Source organism: Petromyzon marinus, chromosome 3, assembly GCF_048934315.1.
Source record: "Petromyzon marinus isolate PM22_M1 ecotype Great Lakes invasive population chromosome 3, UKy_Petmar_22M1.pri1.0, whole genome shotgun sequence".
Taxonomy (NCBI): domain Eukaryota; kingdom Metazoa; phylum Chordata; class Hyperoartia; order Petromyzontiformes; family Petromyzontidae; genus Petromyzon; species Petromyzon marinus.
The window spans coordinates 17,980,608-17,998,919 of NC_133669.1; the positions used below are offsets into that span (position 1 = coordinate 17,980,608).

The 18,312-nt window shown below is 53.1% G+C and overlaps 1 long non-coding RNA gene across 2 annotated transcripts; it reads left to right on the top strand.

Moving 5' to 3' along the window:
* Positions 1–8,062: 8,062 nt before the first annotated feature.
* LOC142905419 (uncharacterized) lies at positions 8,063–17,865 on the top strand. Of its 2 annotated transcripts, none has more exons than XR_012929585.1 (3): positions 8,063–9,794; positions 13,925–14,087; positions 17,209–17,865. It is a non-coding gene; the product is annotated as an uncharacterized LOC142905419 (long non-coding RNA). The 2 variants fall into 2 exon arrangements; XR_012929584.1 differs by lacking the exon at positions 8,063–9,794 and adding an exon at positions 12,768–13,278.
* Positions 17,866–18,312: the final 447 nt, after the last annotated feature.

Consider the following 18,312-nt stretch of genomic DNA (forward strand, 5'->3'; position numbering starts at 1 on the left):
TGAGAGAGGGAGGGAGCGTGAGAGAGAGGGAGGGAGTGTGAGAGAGAGAGGGAGCGTGAGAGAGAGGAGGGAGAGAACGCGCTTCGTTTGAGCTCCCCGTTGTAACTTTATAAATCTAACATACCCTCTTCTAATTAATTTCTTTTCTTCAAAATTTTTATTCATCAGGAGTAAATATTCTGCCTTTTGCACACGCAAGTAGTATTTTTTGTGTGTTGCTCATTTTTCTTTACTGTTTTTTACGCTAAACAGTTCAGGGGTGAGGCCAAAGCCTTTTGAAACACGGTGGTGTTTCTTAGGCGATGGGCTCAATCCCATAGTTAATTAAAGCATCGTTTCATACTTTTCAGCTATTTTTTATACTCTACTTATTGTTCCTTTATTCTTCTGCTTATGTTTTTAATCTCAGTTTACGAATCTCAAACTATTTGAGATTTGTTAAAACTTACATTTTGTGTGAGCCACGTGGAGGCATCCACACTGTAGCGCAGAAATTTAAGGCCACAAAAGAAATTGTTTACTTTGAGGCTAAAGCAATCTATTAGTTAATGATTCCCTAACACACTGCGTTTTTTTGTTTGCCTCCACGAGTGTGCAAGGATTGTAAGTAATATTTATTTAGCTATGAGTGGATGTATTTAATAAACACTTTTTTTTCCAAAATATAGATGTTTGCAAAATACATTCATTTATTTAACACGCAAATTTATTATTAGATATCACTATCAAATGATTTCTTCATTTACTGCTTCATAATTTATTCAATAAAAATAGTTTATTGAATAAATAAATATATCTCTTTCCTTTCTTTTTTTCCTTTCATTAGTTTCTTAAACGAGGATTCTTTATTCATCCTCAGTTTACATTCTCTCAAGGGGAGCTCTGTACAGAAGCGCAGCACCACAGTCAGGTAGAAATTGAAGGCAGCAGGAACAAAATGGCCACCTACGCAAAGGTCGCAGCTGCCAATCTGCTTGGAGTCACGAGGCCCCCCACTAGGGCCTCTGCTCCAAAGCCAACCCCCCCGAGCTCGCAGCGACCACTGCCTCTGCGCGAGAATGGCATCCGCTGCTACGCCTCGAGCTCCGTCACGATCGAGACGTACGTCGAGGCCCTGGCCACCATCGTCCCGCCAGCCACCATCACCCACGCCTCGAAGGTCAGCGGGAAAGCCGTCTTCTTCCTGACGACGAAGAAGGTGGCCGATGCGGCCGTTGAGAAGGGGATGACCGTGGGGGGACTCCACGTCCAGCTGGAACCCATCGCTTCGGTGGCGGCGCGAATAGTCGTTTCGAACGTACCGCCCAAAATCCCCGACAAGGCCGTGTTGGAGCACGTGTCCAAACTGGGCACCATCGTGGTGCCAGCATGTGCCCTGGCATTGGGGTGCAGAAACCCTGCTCTCAATCACATTTTATCTTTCAAGAGGCAGGTGCACGTCCTGCTGACTCCCGGACAGCAGGAAGAGGGCTCGTTTGTCACTGTCAATGCAGGCATTGCCATAGACTGTTTTATGCCAAAGATTCCATCAGATGCAATATTTGCAAAGAAGAGGGGCACTTCCGAAGGGATTGCCCTAAACCGACGACGGCGAGGGTCGGAGAAAAGAGCGGGGAGGAGGGAGGCAGAGCAAGGGGGGCAAAGCAGCAAGAGCCCCCATTGCAACAAGCCCCCCAACAGCCCACACCGGACCCGCCAGCCACGCAGCCTCCTACACCTGAAGTCGTGGCCCCAACTTCGCCGCCTCAAGCGACAAATTGCAAGAGGAAGAATACAGAAGGACCCGGATCTCAAGGGTCAGATTCAGAGGAGGAACCCCTCCCAGACCTCGAACAGGAAGAAGCGGTGAAACCCCCCACACCAGGGAGGAAGCAGAACAGCTGCCAGACGCCGAAGACGCGGTTTTTGCCTTCCCGGACGCCACGCCGAGTGACACGCGGGCGGCGAGGAAGAAACCCGCCAAGAGGAAGAAGCAGCGTGCGTCTGGGGAAGGGTTTCTACAGCAGGATACCGTCGACGATGTAGGCGACATCACCACGGAAATCGACCCGCCTATTGTTGTCATAGAGACTCACTCCCCACCAGCTATACAGGAAGCCCTTGACCAAGAGGAAGAAGTTGGCGGAGAGACACCAAGGGCAAGGACGAAATGGATGGGATTGAGGAGGAAGGTCCCCGTCCCACTGCTGATCCAAAACCAGCGGAAGAGACACCGGCCCATCCATCCGAAGAGCCTGAGCAGGAGCCATCCCAGGCCATCCCTGACACTGGGGGAGAGGACGCCGCTGGGCCATGCGCCAGCTCAGCCGCTGCAGCTCTTCCAGCGGAGCCGGACGCTGAGGAAATCGATTCAGATCGGGACGACTGCTTCAGCATGGGGAGCGAGAGCAGCCAGGGGTCTACACTCCTTGACCCTCAGACTCCCCTGATCTCCTCGGAAAATCTCTGGAAATTCCTCGACGAGACCAACATGAGGAAGGACAGAGCGGACATTGCCTTGGCTCGATGGAAGGACAGCAAGGCAATAAAGGCCTCTGTGACTCAAGCAGAGAGACTCCTTGCCAAGCAGAGACTCGAGTCCCGGGGCAAGGAGAGGGCAAAGCTGAGATTTTTCCGCAAACAAATTACAAGGTGGGAGGCCACGGAGGAAAGGAATAAGCAATGCCTATGCACATCGGATCCCTGAATGTGAACGGGTGCAGGGAGGCAGTGCGGAGGTTTTCGGCAATGTATCTTGTGAGGAAACACACTGCCTCTGTCTTCTTCATTCAGGAGATGCATCTCACGGTCGAGGACGAGGATAACTGGAGGAAGGAGTGGGGAGGGGACTCCTTCTACAGCCACCTTGACAACACCTCCTGTGGAGTCGCGACCCTGTTCGCTAAAGGGTTTCATCCCGAACTCATCACCCACACCGAAGTGGTGAAGGGAAGGCTGCTCGCGGTAACGGTCAGGGTGGGCGATGTCACCACCCACCTGCTGAACGTGTACGCGCCGGTGACCAACAAGGAGAAGATCCCGTTTCTGCACCTCCTGAGGAGGCACCTGGCCGGGATCCCAGACGACGAGTGCGTGATTGTGGGCGGCGACCACAACTGCACACTCGGCGCCCTGGATCGTTCGGGGGGGCAGCCGGGGGGAGTAGGGCCAAAGAAGGAAATGCAGGGACTCCTGGAGGACGCCACCTTGGTGGATGTGTGGCGCATACATCACCCGGGCCAACGCCAGTTCACGTACACGAGGACGAGGCGCGATGGCTCAGTGACGCAGTCCAGGCTCGACAGATTTTACATCTCTAAGAGCTTTGTGACGTGCGCCATAACGTCTGGCATCAGGGCGGCACCCTTCACGGACCACAACCTCACCGTGCTCCATGTCAGGCTGGAGAGGGCCCGTGAGGGCGCATCACACTGGCATTTTAAGAACTCCAGCTGGAGGATGGCACCTTCTTAGAAATGTTTGAGGACTTCTGGGAAGAGTGGCGAAAAACCAAAACGCAGTTCGACTCTCTGGCCCATTGGTGGGATATGGGCAAAGTGCACACCAGGCTGTTGTGCCAACAATACACCTGGGGGAGCACCAGACTGGAGAACGCGGACATTACCGACATGGAAGCCCGAGTCCTCAATTTGGAGGGTCGCCTCGCCGAGGACAGCGACCCTGCTCTTCTCCAAGAATACGAGGAGAATAGGGAGCGTCTCAAAGGGCTACAGGAGGAGCAGACGAGGGGAGCGTTTGTGCGATCCCGGCTGAAGCTCATCACGGACCTCGACACGGGATCCCCGCTTTTCTACTCCCTCGGGAGGCAGAATGGGAGACGCAAATCCATGGAGTGCCTCTTTGATGGTGCCGGTGTCCTGGTGCACGAACTCCAGCAGAAGTCGACCATCATCAGAGACTTCTACGGCAGCCTGTTCTCCCCTGAAGAAACATCGGAACCGGCCCAGGCGGAGGCATGGAGTGGTCTACCCACCATGGGGGAAGACGGGAAAGAGCTGCTAGAGCAAAAGCTCACCAGGAATGACCTTGACGCAGCTGTAAGAGGACTGGCCTCAAATAAATCCCCAGGGTTAGACGGCCTAACAGGGGAGTTTTATGCTGCTTTTTGGCCATCCCTGCGGGAGGACTACAGAGAGGTGCTGGAGGAAGCCTCAGTCACTGGGGTGATGCCTCAGTCTTGGAGGAGGGGGGTGCTCACTCTGCTTCCCAAGAACGGAGACCTGAGGCACCTACAAAACTGGCGTCCGGTCTCCCTCCTGAACACAGACTACAAAATATTGACGAAGGCTCTCTCCCTGCGACTGAAAGGGGTGATTGCACAAGTCGTACACGGGGACCAGTCTTACACCATCCCCGGACGAACCATCCACGACGGCATCTTCCTGGTCAGGGACCTCATCGCGGTGTCCCAGAGGTTGGGCATCCCAATCGCGTTTCTGGCTCTTGACCAGGAAAAGGCTTTTGACAGAGTGGACCACAAGTACCTGCTGGGAACCCTCAAGACCTTGGGTTTTGGGGATGCCTTTGTCCGAACGATCCGCCTACTCTACACCAAGGCGGAGTGCATGATCAAGATCAACGGCGCCCTCACTGTCCCGGTCAAATTCGAGCGAGGAGTGAGACAGCGATGCCCATTGTCGGGCCAACTTTATGCCCTGGCATTAGAGCCTTTCCTGAATGTCATAAGGCGGAGACTCAGCGGCCTGGTGCTGAGGGAACCAAGCGTCAAGTTGGTCCTGACGGCATACGCCGACGACGTCCTCCTCATCCTGCGCTCCCTGGCTGATGTCGCTCTGCTGCATGAGTGCCAGGAGGTCTTTTAGAAAGCCTCATCAAAAATGAACTGGCAAAAGTGCAGCGGCCTACTGGTTGGAGCGTGGGACATGACCGAGTGTCCCGAGAAGGCAAAAGCCATCAATTGGAGCACAACATCGCTGCACCACCTGGGAGTGTTCCTCGGACCAGAGGAGGAACCACCGCAGAGGAACTGGGTCGAGCTGGAGGAGAAGGTGAAGGAGCGGCTGGCCACCTGGAGTCGCCTGTGCAAGTTCCTCACCTTCAGGACAAAGACGTTGGTGGTGAACCAGCTGGTGACGTCCATGCTGTGGCACCGACTCTTCTCCCTGCACCCCCCCATGAGCCTCGTCAACGCACTTCAGAAGCGAGTCCTCGACTTCTTCTGGTCGGGTGGAGGACACCGGGTCGCGGCTGGGGTCCTGGCCCTGCCACTGGATGAGGGCGGTCACGGGCTGGTGTGCGTGTGGAGTCAGCTGGCCACCTTCCGACTGCAGGCAGCGCAAAAGTTCCTGCACGCCGCCCCTGCACCGGCCTGGAGCGTCACGGCCTCCTTCCTCCTGAAACAGCTGGGGGGTCTGCAGTGCTCCAAGCAACTATTCTACATGGACCTGCAGGGCCTCCCACTGGGACAGCTGCCACCCTTCTACAGAAGCGTCCTGCAGACATGGAGCTCCCTCGCCGTCAGGAGGCTGAACCAACCGCGATCGGCCGAGGATCTGGTCTTCGAACCGATCCTCAGGAACCCACAGACAAAGCTGCCATCCACCACCACCACCCCTGGCATGGAGAGGCGCCTTGCCAACGCGCGGCTCACCAGGATGGGAGATCTGGTGGAGCCTGAAACACGGGGCCGGTGGCTCGGACCAGCAGACGTGGCCGCAAAGACAGGGCTGCAGTCGCTCCGGGTGGCTGCCCGGATCCTGGCCGAAGCCAAGGGGGCCTTCTCAGCGGCAGTGGGGAGAACGCCCCCCATCAGCGTTGGGGATGACGAGGCCCCTCTCGATCCTCCTCCACCGGAGCTCTCAGTCGTGCCACTGCATCGCCAATGCCGACAAACGAAGGCGGATCACAACCTGTGCCGGCTAGAAGACCTACCGGAGGTGGCCTTCGCAAATGTAAAGAGGAAGGTGCTCTACTCCTACATGGTCCGGTTCCACCAACAGGACACCCTGAGGAGCCACAAGGACCATGCCTGGAGGAAAGCCCTGCCCTGCGTCTCTCCGGAGAGGCCTCGCTGGAGGCAACTCTACTGCAGACCGACGTACAACCGCATCGGCGACCTCAGCTGGAGCATCGCCCACGGCACCGTCACGACCAACGTCTCCCTGGCGCGCTTCACCGACACGTCCCCGGAGTGCCGGTTCTGCGGTAAAGCGGAGACGGTGGCGCACCAATACGTGGAGTGCAAGAGCCTGGACTCGCTGTTCAAGGTCCTGAGAAACATCCCCCTAAGGTTCAGCCTCCACTTCTCCCCGACGGTCCTCATCTTTGAATACCCGAAGGGTGACGGACCCCAACATCTTCAGGGGCTGGTCAACGTGCTCTTCGGCTACGCCAAGCTCGCCATATACAGGGCGAGGAAGGTGGCCCTGGAGGGGCAACGTCCAGCCAGCAGCCTGGGCATCTTCCGCGCTCTGGTCGGAACCAGGGTGTGTGGGCTGGAGTTCCGCCACGCGCGGCTGACCCACGCCGTGCCGGCCTTCAAGGAGCAGTGGGCGCTGGAGGAGGCCGTGTGCTCGGTGGCAGATGACGGAGAGCTCTGCGTGCAGATCTGAGCTACCTGTCGGAGGCCGTTTGACTGTGGGAAGGGCTGCGTGCAGATGCAGCACTTGTCGTAGTTATAAAGAAAAAAGAGAGAGTGAGAGAGAGCCAAATGGAGTAGGAAGAGAGGGGGCAGAGAGAGAGGGGGGGGCGGAGAGGGGGTAGAGATAGAGGGGGGCGGAGAGGGGGTAGAGAGAGAAGAGAGGCAGAGAGGGGGTAGAGAGAGAGGGGGGGCGGAGAGGGGGTAGAGAGAGAGGGGGGGGCGGAGAGGGGGTAGAGAGAGAGGAGAGGCAGAGAGGGGGGTAGAGAGAGAGGGGGGGCAGAGAGGGGGGTAGAGAGAGAGGGGGCAGAGAGGGGGGTAGAGAGCGAGGAGAGGCAGAGAGGGGGGGAGAGAGAGAGGGGGGGGGGCGGAGATGGGGTAGAGAGAGAGGGAAGGGAAAAGGAAAAAAAATATTTTCGGTCTTTCATTTAAAAGGGGGGGGGGGTTACATAAAGCAAAGCATTAAAAAAAAACGAAATGATGAACGGAGCAAAGTGCCGACTACACCGAGCATCTTCCTGTTTCTTCTGATCGTAAAAAAGAGAGGGAGGGAGTGTGAGAGAGGGAGCGTGAGAGAGGGAGGGAGGGAGCGTGAGAGAGAGGAAGCGTGAGAGGGAGGGAGTGTGAGAGAGGGAGGGAGGGAGCGTGAGAGAGCGAGGGAGGGAGCGTGAGAGGGAGGGAGCGTGAGAGAGAGGGAGCGTGAGAGGGAGGGAGTGTGAGAGAGGGAGCGTGAGAGAGGGAGGGAGGGAGCGTGAGAGAGAGGGAGCGTGAGAGAGAGAGGGAGGGAGCGTGAGAGAGAGAGGGAGCGTGAGAGAGAGGAGGGAGTGTGAGAGGGAGGGAGCGTGAGAGGGAGGGAGCGTGAGAGAGAGGAAGCGTGAGAGAGAGGGAGCGTGAGAGAGAGGAAGCGTGAGAGGGAGGGAGCGTGAGAGGGAGGGAGCGTGAGAGAGAGAGAGCGAGAGAGAGGGAGGGAGCGTGAGAGGGAGGGAGCGTGAGAGGGAGGGAGCGTGAGAGAGGGAGGGAGCGTGAGAGGGAGGGAGCGTGAGAGAGAGAGAGCGAGAGAGAGGGAGGGAGCGTGAGAGGGAGGGAGCGTGAGAGGGAGGGAGCGTGAGAGAGAGAGAGAGGGAGAGAGAGGGAGGGAGCATGAGAGGGAGAGGGAGGGAGCGTGAGAGGGAGGGAGCGTGAGAGGGAGGGAGTGTGAGAGGGAGGGAGTGTGAGAGAGAGAGGGAGCGAGAGAGAGGAAGCGTGTGCGGGGGAGCGAGAGCGAGAGACAGGGAGGCAGCGTGAGAGGGAGAGGGGAGGGAGAGTGAGAGATGGCGCGTGGCCGCTATCTCCAGGGTTGTCTCCATTCATCATTATCTCGCGCGGCTCCCAAATCAAACGCGAAGCGAACGCGCAGATGGAGGCGGCGATGGGAGCCGCCCCATCCCCTCCCCCCATCCCATCCCCTCCCTCCCCCCATCCCCTCCCCCCTCCTTCCCCCAGTATCGCTTGGTTCTGATTTATAGCTGGGAAATCCGAAGGGGGGGGAGATCTCACGTTTCCGCGGCCCCATTCATTCTGCCACGACACAGAATGTGACGGATTCACAACGCGACAGACAGACGGAGCCACCGACGGCGTTACAGACAGAGTTACAGACAGAGTTACAGACGGAATCACAGACGGAATCACAGACAGAGTTACAGACAGAGTTACAGACGGAGTTACAGACGGAATCACAGACGGAGCTACAGACGGAATCACAGACGGAATCACAGACGGAATCACAGACAGAGTTACAGACGGAGTTACAGACGGAGTTACAGACGGAATCACAGACGGAGTTACAGACGGAATCACAGACGGAGTTACAGACGGAATCACAGACAGAGTTACAGACAGAATCACAGACGGAATCACAGACAGAGTTACAGACGGAATCACAGACAGAGTTACAGACATAATCACAGACAGGGTTACAGACGGAATCACAGACGGAGCTACAGACGGAGTTAAGACGGAATCACAGACGGAGCTACAGACGGAATCACAGAGTTACAGACGGAATCACAGACAGAGTTACAGACGGAATCACAGACAGAGTTACAGACGGAATCACAGTCGGAATCACAGACGGGGTTACAGACGGAGTTACAGACGGAATCACAGACGGAGCTACAGACGGAATCTCAGACGGGGTTACAGACGGAATCACAGACGGAGCTACAGACGGAGTTAAGACGGAATCACAGACGGAGCTACAGACGGAATCACAGAGTTACAGACGGAATCACAGACAGAGTTACAGACGGAATCACAGACAGAGTTACAGACGGAATCACAGTCGGAATCACAGACGGGGTTACAGACGGAGTTACAGACGGAATCACAGACGGAGCTACAGACGGAATCTCAGACGGGGTTACAGGCGGAATCACAGACGGAATCACAGACGGAGCTACAGACAGAATCACAGACAGAGCTACAGACGGAATCACAGACGGAATCACAGACGGAGCTACAGACGGAATCACAGACGGAATCACAGACAGAGCTACAGACGGAATCACAGACGGAGCTACAGACGGAATCACAGACAGAATCACAGACGGAATCACAGACGGAGCTACAGACGTTATCGCAGACGCAATCCCTGACGGATTCACAGAAGGAATCACGGACCGCCGGTGTGATGGGGACAGCTGGTGCGATCAAACGCAGCACGTTGTTGTAGTTGCTGCTCCGCCTGTCTCTGGGGTTGTGGCTATTGGCGTTAAATCGATAACTCGGCTCCATTCTCACTGGGCGGCAGCGCATCCACACCAGGGGTATAATCAGGAACCTCGCCAACGAGCTCTCGAGACAGCAGTAGATACTACAAAAACAACAACCAGGTAAACTAAACTCTAAACTCAACGTTGTTTATTTTGGCAGGTAAGGTCCAATGAGCTGCGTTGTAGCACTTTTTCAGAAGTGACCTGGCCATCACGAATGGTAAGCCCGACGAAGTTGGCTTATCATCGCGTGGCAATGTATAGCAGCCGCAAACTCTAAACGCGTGGTGATGTTTACATATTCTCAATGTGTAGGGGGGAAAACAACCGGAGGACCCGGGAGAAAAATCCACGCGACCACGGAGAGAGACGCCGCAAACTCCAAATATACAGCAGCAGCAGGCGTCGGGGTCGAACCCACGACCTCCTGCATACCAGGCGAGGTGGTTAACATCTCATAGCCACCGTGATGATGAGAGACACGCAAACTCCAAATATACAGCAGCAGCAGCAGGCGTCGGGGTCGGACCCACGACCTCCTGCATACCAGGCGAGGTGGTTAACATCTCATAGCCACCGTGATGATGAGAGACACGCAAACTCCAAATATACAGCAGCAGCAGCAGGCGTCGGGGTCGGACCCACGACCTCCTGCATACCAGGCGAGGTGGTTAACATCTCATAGCCACCGTGATGATGAGAGACACGCAAACTCCAAATATACAGCAGCAGCAGCAGAAGGCGTCGGGGTCGGACCCACGACCTCCTTCATACCAGGCGAGGTGGTTAACATCTCATAGCCACCGTGGCGAATATAAAACTGCAACTGTGGTCCGTACAAAGGCATTCTTTTGGACGACATGAGCGTGTATTGTAGTAGTCCACCAACACCAAGCTGCTGCTGCCGCCTACTCGCTGCTGCCCTCGAAGCAGCAATAATACGCTGGCACGTTTTGACTCTGTCGGGTGAAGGGGGGTGTTTACGACGCAATATTTTATATCGTTCGCGACCCGATCCTTCCCAAAACAAAAAAACAAAACCCCCATTTATGAAATCAGTGGAGGCTCTCTCCTCTCTCTCCCTGCAGTTCCTTCGAGTGTAAATCTGTCGGCAGTGGCGTGATTAGAGCGATTGCAGGGCCGCTCCTTTAGATTTACGTGCGAAATTCACGATTTGCCTTCTGGCGCAGCGGCACCAGCAGTGGCGGATTCAGCTAGTGCGGGGCCTATAGCACGTGTTATAAAGGGGCCCTAAAAAAATAAATAAAGCGCATGAATATTCAAGCACGATTTTTTTTAAACTTGCATAGTAAAGTAATTGTATTTTTTTTTCATTCGCTAGACAGCCAGATATTGCGACAAATGGCTAACCTTGAACACCCAGTCGTTCATAAACGTTGAAGGCGGTATAGTACTATAGTGGGGTCGTAGATGATGGCACTACTACAGTGTAGCGAGTGAGTGGTACTGTATGTGTAGTCTCTCCCTGGCACCAGAGTGAGTGGTACTGTATGTGTGTAGTCTCTCCCTGGCACCAGAGTGAGTGGTACTGTATGTGTGTAGTCTCCCCCTGGCACCAGAGTGAGTGGTACTGTATGTGTGTAGTCTCTCCCTGGCACCAGAGTGAGTGGTACTGTATGTGTGTAGTCTCTCCCTGGCACTAGAGTGAGTGGTACTGTATGTGTGTAGTCTCTCCCTGGCACCAGAGTGAGTGGTACTGTGTGTGTGTAGTCTCTCCCTGGCACCAGAGTGAGTGGTACTGTATGTGTGTAGTCTCTCCCTGGCACTAGAGTGAGTGGTACTGTATGTGTGTAGTCTCTCCCTGGCACCAGAGTGAGTGGCACTGTATGTGTGTAGTCTCTCCCTGGCACCAGAGTGAGTGGTACTGTATGTGCTGAGTCTCTCCCTGGCACCAGAGTGAGTGGTACTGTATGTGTGTAGTCTCTCCCTGGCACCAGAGTGAGTGGTACTGTATGTGTGTAGTCTCTCCCTGGCACCAGAGTGAGTGGTACTGTATGTGCTGAGTCTCTCCCTGGCACCAGAGTGAGTGGTACTGTATGTGTGTAGTCTCTCCCTGGCACCAGAGTGAGTGGTACTGTATGTGTGTAGTCTCTCCCTGGCACCAGAGTGAGTGGTACTGTATGTGTGTAGTCTCTCCCTGGCACTAGAGTGAGTGGTACTGTATGTGTGTAGTCTCTCCCTGGCACCAGAGTGAGTGGTACTGTATGTGCTGAGTCTCTCCCTGGCACCAGAGTGAGTGGTACTGTATGTGCTGAGTCTCTCCCTGGCACCAGAGTGAGTGGTACTGTATGTGTGTAGTCTCTCCCTGGCACCAGAGTGAGTGGTACTGTATGTGTGTAGTCTCTCCCTGGCACCAGAGTGAGTAGTACTGTATGTGTGTAGTCTCTCCCTGGCACCAGAGTGAGTGGTACTGTATGTGTGTAGTCTCTCCCTGGCATCAGAGTGAGTGGTACTGTATGTGCTGAGGCTCTCCCTGGCACCAGAGTGAGTGGTACTGTATGTGTGTAGTCTCTCCCTGGCACCAGAGTGAGTGGTACTGTATGTGTGTAGTCTTTCCCTGGCACTAGAGTGAGTGGTACTGTATGTGTGTAGTCTCTCCCTGGCACCAGAGTGAGTGGTACTGTATGTGTGTAGTCTCTCCCTGGCACCAGAGTGAGTGGTACTGTATGTGTGTAGTCTCTCCCTGGCACTAGAGTGAGTGGTACTGTATGTGTGTAGGCTCTCCCTGGCACTAGAGTGAGTGGTACTGTATGTGTGTAGTCTCTCCCTGGCACCAGAGTGAGTGGAACTGTATGTGTAGTCTCTCCCTGGCACCAGAGTGAGTGGTACTGTATGTGTGTAGTCTCTCCCTGGCACCAGAGTGAGTGGTACTGTATGTGTGTAGTCTCTCCCTGGCACCAGAGTGAGTGGTACTGTATGTGTGTAGTCTCTCCCTGGCACCAGAGTGAGTGGTACTGTATGTGTGTAGTCTCTCCCTGGCACCAGAGTGAGTGGTACTGTATGTGTGTAGTCTCTCCCTGGCACCAGAGTGAGTGGTACTGTATGTGCTGAGGCTCTCCCTGGCACCAGAGTGAGTGGTACTGTATGTGTGTAGTCTCTCCCTGGCACCAGAGTGAGTGGTACTGTATGTGTGTAGTCTTTCCCTGGCACTAGAGTGAGTGGTACTGTATGTGTGTAGTCTCTCCCTGGCACCAGAGTGAGTGGTACTGTATGTGTGTAGTCTCTCCCTGGCACCAGAGTGAGTAGAACTGTATGTGTAGTCTCTCCCTGGCACCAGAGTGAGTGGTACTGTATGTGTAGTCTCTCCCTGGCACCAGAGTGAGTGGTACTATATGTGTAGTCTCTCCCTGGCACCAGAGTGAGTGGTACTGTATGTGTGTAGTCTCTCCCTGGCACCAGAGTGAGTGGTACTGTATGTGTAGTCTCTCCCTGGCACCAGAGTGAGTGGTACTGTATGTGTAGTCTCTCCCTGGCACCAGAGTGAGTGGTACTGTATGTGTGTAGTCTCTCCCTGGCATCAGAGTGAGTGGTACTGTATGTGCTGAGTCTCTCCCTTGCACCAGAGTGAGTGGTACTGTATGTGTGTAGTCTCTCCCTGGCACCAGAGTGAGTATACCAGGGAACAGGACGGGTGAGATCATGGCAGCCTCGGTGAACCCTAGGGGGCACGTGACCGGATGAGGTGGTAACGAGGACCAGGGAGGAGGTGAGAGGAACACGTGATGTGGGTCTTGAACCCTCGAGAAGGATCTGGAAAAGGGGCGTGGTCAAGGGCGGGGCCTGGCCACGCCGCAGCGGATAAAAGCTGCGTTCTGATTGGGATCGGGGTTGTTCATCCCTGGGAAGAAGTTCCTCCGTCTTCGTGGGTCCTCGGTCTCCGGTCTTAGTCGTTATCCCATCCAGCATGTAAATAGACCCCTCCAAGTGTATACAGTTACTCGTGGTGGTCACCATCCTTAGTCGTTATCCCGTTAAGCAAGGAGTTACCTGTTGAGTTAGTGAATAAACGTGTTGCCTCCAAGATCGAGTGTGCGCCTCAGTTGAACCCACTACACTATTGTAATAGAGCAGGTACAGAAATCACTGGACCGGAATTGATAGCTTGAAATCGTTCAGCGCGGAGCCCTTGAAAGTGCGGGGCCCGTATTATTTGTAGCTACTGTTGCTACGAGGATTATCCGATGCAGCAGCAGCATCAGCATCGCCCCGCGCCAGCGAGCGAGCGTGCGCAGTGAATGAGTTTGGTGAAGTTTAGTTTTTTGAGTTTTATTTCATTCGTTACGTCGCACGGCGTATCCCGTTTAGTCAGCTGGCCCCGGCGATTTTACAACGGGGGATCCGTGGCGCTGCTTACGTACAAGCAACAGCAGCAGCAGCAGCAGCAAAAAGAGACAACAACGAAAACCACATCAATATTGCAGATGAGTAACAGAAGAGTCGTGTATAAATAAAACAAATCACAAACGAGGTATTTAAAACTATAAACTACGGTTTTTTATTTTACCAAGGTGAGTCCCACTGAGTTGCAATGTCGCTTTTTTTTTTCTTTCAGAAAACGACATGGCCATCACAAACGAGAGCTCAGCGAAGCGGCTTCATCATCACGTGGACAATTATAGCAGCCAAATACCTTTAAACGCGTGAGGTTGATTCTCAACGTGGGGGGCTAAAACCGGAGGACCGAGAGAGAATATACCAAGCGACCACGAACAAAGGTAGAAAACATGCACACCCCAAGTATACAACACGCGTTAGGGGTCGGTCTCGAACCCACGACCCCATGTGTACCTGGCGAGGCAGTTAACATCTCGCCACCGCGGATTTGAGGCTGAGTCGACACAGCGGAGGCCCAAGACCGGTTGAAATAATCGTCGCTGCTGTTGGCCGTGAAGGGGGAATGGAACTCAGGTAGGGGGGAATGGAACTCAGGTAGGCGAGTTCGTAGCGCAGCGCGCTAACCGCAACACCACCGCTCCACACCACTCCCAACACACCCCCACCCCGTACCTCGAACCTCCGAGTTGCGACGACTCATTTGCTTCTTGCTACCGAGTAACCGAGCACGCGCGCGGTCTTGATGGAAACAAACGCGAATTAAGAGAGAGAGAAAAATCCCAGTGCAAATATGGATATAAAGAGAGCGAGAGGCGCCGGTAGGACCAAAAAGAAAGTTAAGAACAAGGTCTATAAATTTTTATTTATAGCTTTCGTGACTGCAGGGATTCAAATTCTTGGTTCTTTCGGTAAAGTCACGTAGAAGGGAAACAATAAAATAACAAAATAAATATATATAACAATACAATTCTCACGACGTTTCGACTGCAACACAAGCAATCATTTTCCTGCTGTGGTTTTCACACCTGATGATGATTGCTTGTGTTGCGGTCGAAACGTCCTGAGAATTGTATTGTTTTATATATCTATTTTTATTATTTTATTGTTTCCCTTCTACGTGACTTTACCGAAAGAACCAAGAATAACAAGTTCTATATTTCAGCAGAGCAGGGAATCGGGGTGGGTGGCTGAGAGTCGCGGGGTTTTCCAGGAACGTGGTCACCGGAGATTGTGCGCGGATTCTTTCACGGCAATGGCGCGCGACGTCAGCCATCTCGACGGGGTGACGGCGTAGGTGGCTGGGCTCCCCGCGTGTTTGTTCAGCGGGGAAACACAAAAACAAATACCCGAACCCCCGCTCTCGTTGCGCGCTGAGGTGACAGCGGGCGCGGGATATTTCTCATAATAGGGGGGGGGGGGGGGGGGTCGGTGGGTGGAGGGGTGGGGGCAGGGGGAGAGGCTGGGGCTGCGTTGCCGGAGATCCGCCCACAACTCTGTCGGTCGTTCTCCGTCGCTCCGTGACGTTGCTCTGAGCTGTATTGTTCATTGTGACGTAGCTCTGAGCTGTATTGTTCATTGTGACGTAGCTCTGAGTTGTATTGTTTATTGTGACGTAGCTCTGCGTTGTATTGTTTATTGTGACGTTTTGAGCTGTATTGTTTATTGTGACGTTGCTCTGAGTTGTATTTTTATTGTGACGTTGTTCTGAGCTGTATTGTTTATTGTGACGTTGCTCTGAGTTGTATTGTTTATTGTGACCTTGCTCTGAGTTGTATTGTTTATTGTGACCTTGCTCTGAGTTTTATTGTTTATTGTGACCTTGTTCTGAGTTGTATTGTTTATTGTGACCTTGCTCTGAGTTGTATTGTTTATTGTGATGTTGCTCTGAGTTGTATTGTTTATTGTGATGTTGCTCTGAGTTGTATTTGTTGTGATGTTGCTCTGAGTTGTATTGTTTATTGTGACGTTGCTCTGAGTTGTATTGTTTATTGTGACCTTGCTCTGAGTTGTATTGTTTATTGTGACGTTGCTCTGAGTTGTATTGTTTATTGTGACGTTGCTCTGAGTTGTATTGTTTATTGTGACCTTGCTCTGAGTTGTATTGTTTATTGTGACGTTGCTCTGAGTTGTATTGTTTATTGTGACCTTGCTCTGAGTTGTATTGTTTATTGTGACCTTGTTCTGAGTTGTATTGTTTATTGTGACCTTGTTCTGAGTTGTATTGTTTATTGTGACCTTGCTCTGAGTTGTATTGTTTATTGTGATGTTGCTCTGAGTTGTATTGTTTGTTGTGATGTTGCTCTGAGTTTTATTGTTTATTGTGATGTTGCTCTGAGTTGTATTGTTTATTGTGACGTTTCTCTGAGCTGTATTGTTTATTGTGACGTTCTGAGCTGTATTGTTTATTGTGACGTTCTGAGTTGTATTGTTTATTGTGATGTTGCTCTGAGTTGTATTGTTTATTGTGACGTTGTTCTGAGTTGTATTGTTTGTTGTGATGTTGCTCTGAGTTGTATTGTTTATTGTGATGTTGCTCTGAGTTGTATTGTTTATTGTGACGTTGTTCTGAGTTGTATTGTTTATTGTGATGTTGCTCTGAGTTGTATTGTTTGTTGTGATGTTGCTCTGAGTTGTATTGTTTGTTGTGATGTTGCTCTGAGTTTTATTGTTTATTGTGACCTTGCTCTGAGTTGTATTGTTTATTGTGACGTTCTGAGTTGTATTGTTTATTGTGATGTTGCTCTGAGTTGTATTGTTTATTGTGACGTTGTTCTGAGTTGTATTGTTTATTGTGATGTTGCTCTGAGTTGTATTGTTTGTTGTGATGTTGCTCTGAGTTGTATTGTTTATTGTGATGTTGCTCTGAGTTGTATTGTTTGTTGTGATGTTGCTCTGAGTTTTATTGTTTATTGTGACGTTGCTCTGAGCTGTATTGTTTATTGTGACGTTCTGAGTTGTATTGTTTATTGTGATGTTGCTCTGAGTTTTATTATTCTCCCTGCGATTACTTCACACCCGTCCCCCCATCCCCTCCCGCACCCCTCATCACAATCCAGACCCTGCTGACCCCCCCACTGCTCCATCAACTCCAGGGCCCCGGCTCCAGTACCCCCCACCCCCGCCGAACCCTCCGACCACCACCATCTCCTCCCATATCACCGCTCTCTTGCTGATCTCTCTCCCGCTCTCTCTGCCTGCCCTCTTGCCCTCTACTTTGTTTTCTCTCTCTCTCCCCCCCTCCTCCTCTATGCCTGATCTCCCACCCTCAATCTCTCCGCTCTCCTCCACTATCTCCCCCATCTCTTCCCCTGCTCTCGACGTCTCTCTCCCCCTCTCATACCCCCCCCCCCCCCTTCTCTCTCTCTCTACGCTCTGGCTATGTCTCTCTCTCATATCTCACCACTCGCTCTCCACTCTCTGCCCTTCTCCCTCTCGCGCTCTCTCTTCATTCTCTCACCACGCACGCTCTCCTTGTCTCTCCTCCGCTGTCTCTCTCTGGAGGTTGGCGCAATGGACGCTGCCCTCGGCCGTGTGGCTCAGCAAAATCACCCCAGGGTCATCAGATCTGTGCACGTTCTGCAGTGCGAAGGAGGATCTGGTCCACGAGTACCTGGGGTGTCCACGGCTGAACCCAACGTTCCGGCTCTTGGGATCCATCTTCAGTAAATTGGTGGTGCCCTTTTACAAGAGCTGGTTCATATACGGGAGTGCCTTACCTGGCAATTAAGCGTCACGATCTTGTAAACTTTGTCTGCGCCCAAGCAAAGATGGCAGTTTACAAAACCCAGAAAAAGAAGATGCAAGGCGACACGGACGATGGCTGTTCAGCGGTGCCGATGTTGAGGTGCCTGCTCAAGACGTGGCACCGACTGGAGCAGGCCTCTTACCACTCCTATGCCGGGCACGCGCACGCCGCGTTGCTTGAACGTTGGGGGGCTGGTCAGGCCCTCTGCACCAACACAAACGGTGCACTGACTTTCACGTTTTGACCGGTCGACTTTAAGCAGGCGATGTGCGTGACGACGCGGTGCTTGTGGGGCGCACGTGCTCGCGGTTTTTGCAATGGCGACGTCGCTGTTACTCGATGTTGGTGACCCCGTATCAAAAGTCGCTCCAGAGCTGTTGCTGCTGGCAGCAATAAAATTTGGTTTAAAAGTCTCTGTCTCTTTCTCTGTCTCTCTCACTCTCTCTTTCTCTCCACTCTCTCTCCCCGTCCGTAACTCTCGGATGATTGCGCTTGAGCGCCACGATATGGAATAATTCTCATTCCGAGATAAAAATGCGAAGCAAACACGGCACGAATTGGGCGGGCAAATACTCGTGGTGGTGGTGGTATTATTGTTGTTGTTTAAGGCATCGCACGGGAAGAGGTGATTTAGAGACTTTCCTGGTGAGAAATGAGGCGCGGGGATAGGGGGGAGGAGTGGTGGGGGTAAGGGGTGTGGACAGTGTTGGTGGCGGTGGTGAAATTGAGGCTGATGGCAATAATTGAAGATTAGGGGTGGTGGTGGTGAGACCATTGCGGAGAGGGGCGACGTTGTTCACCCCCCCCCCCGTGTCTCCCCCTCTCCGGTCTCTCCCCCAATGCCCCCCCCGTCTCCCCCA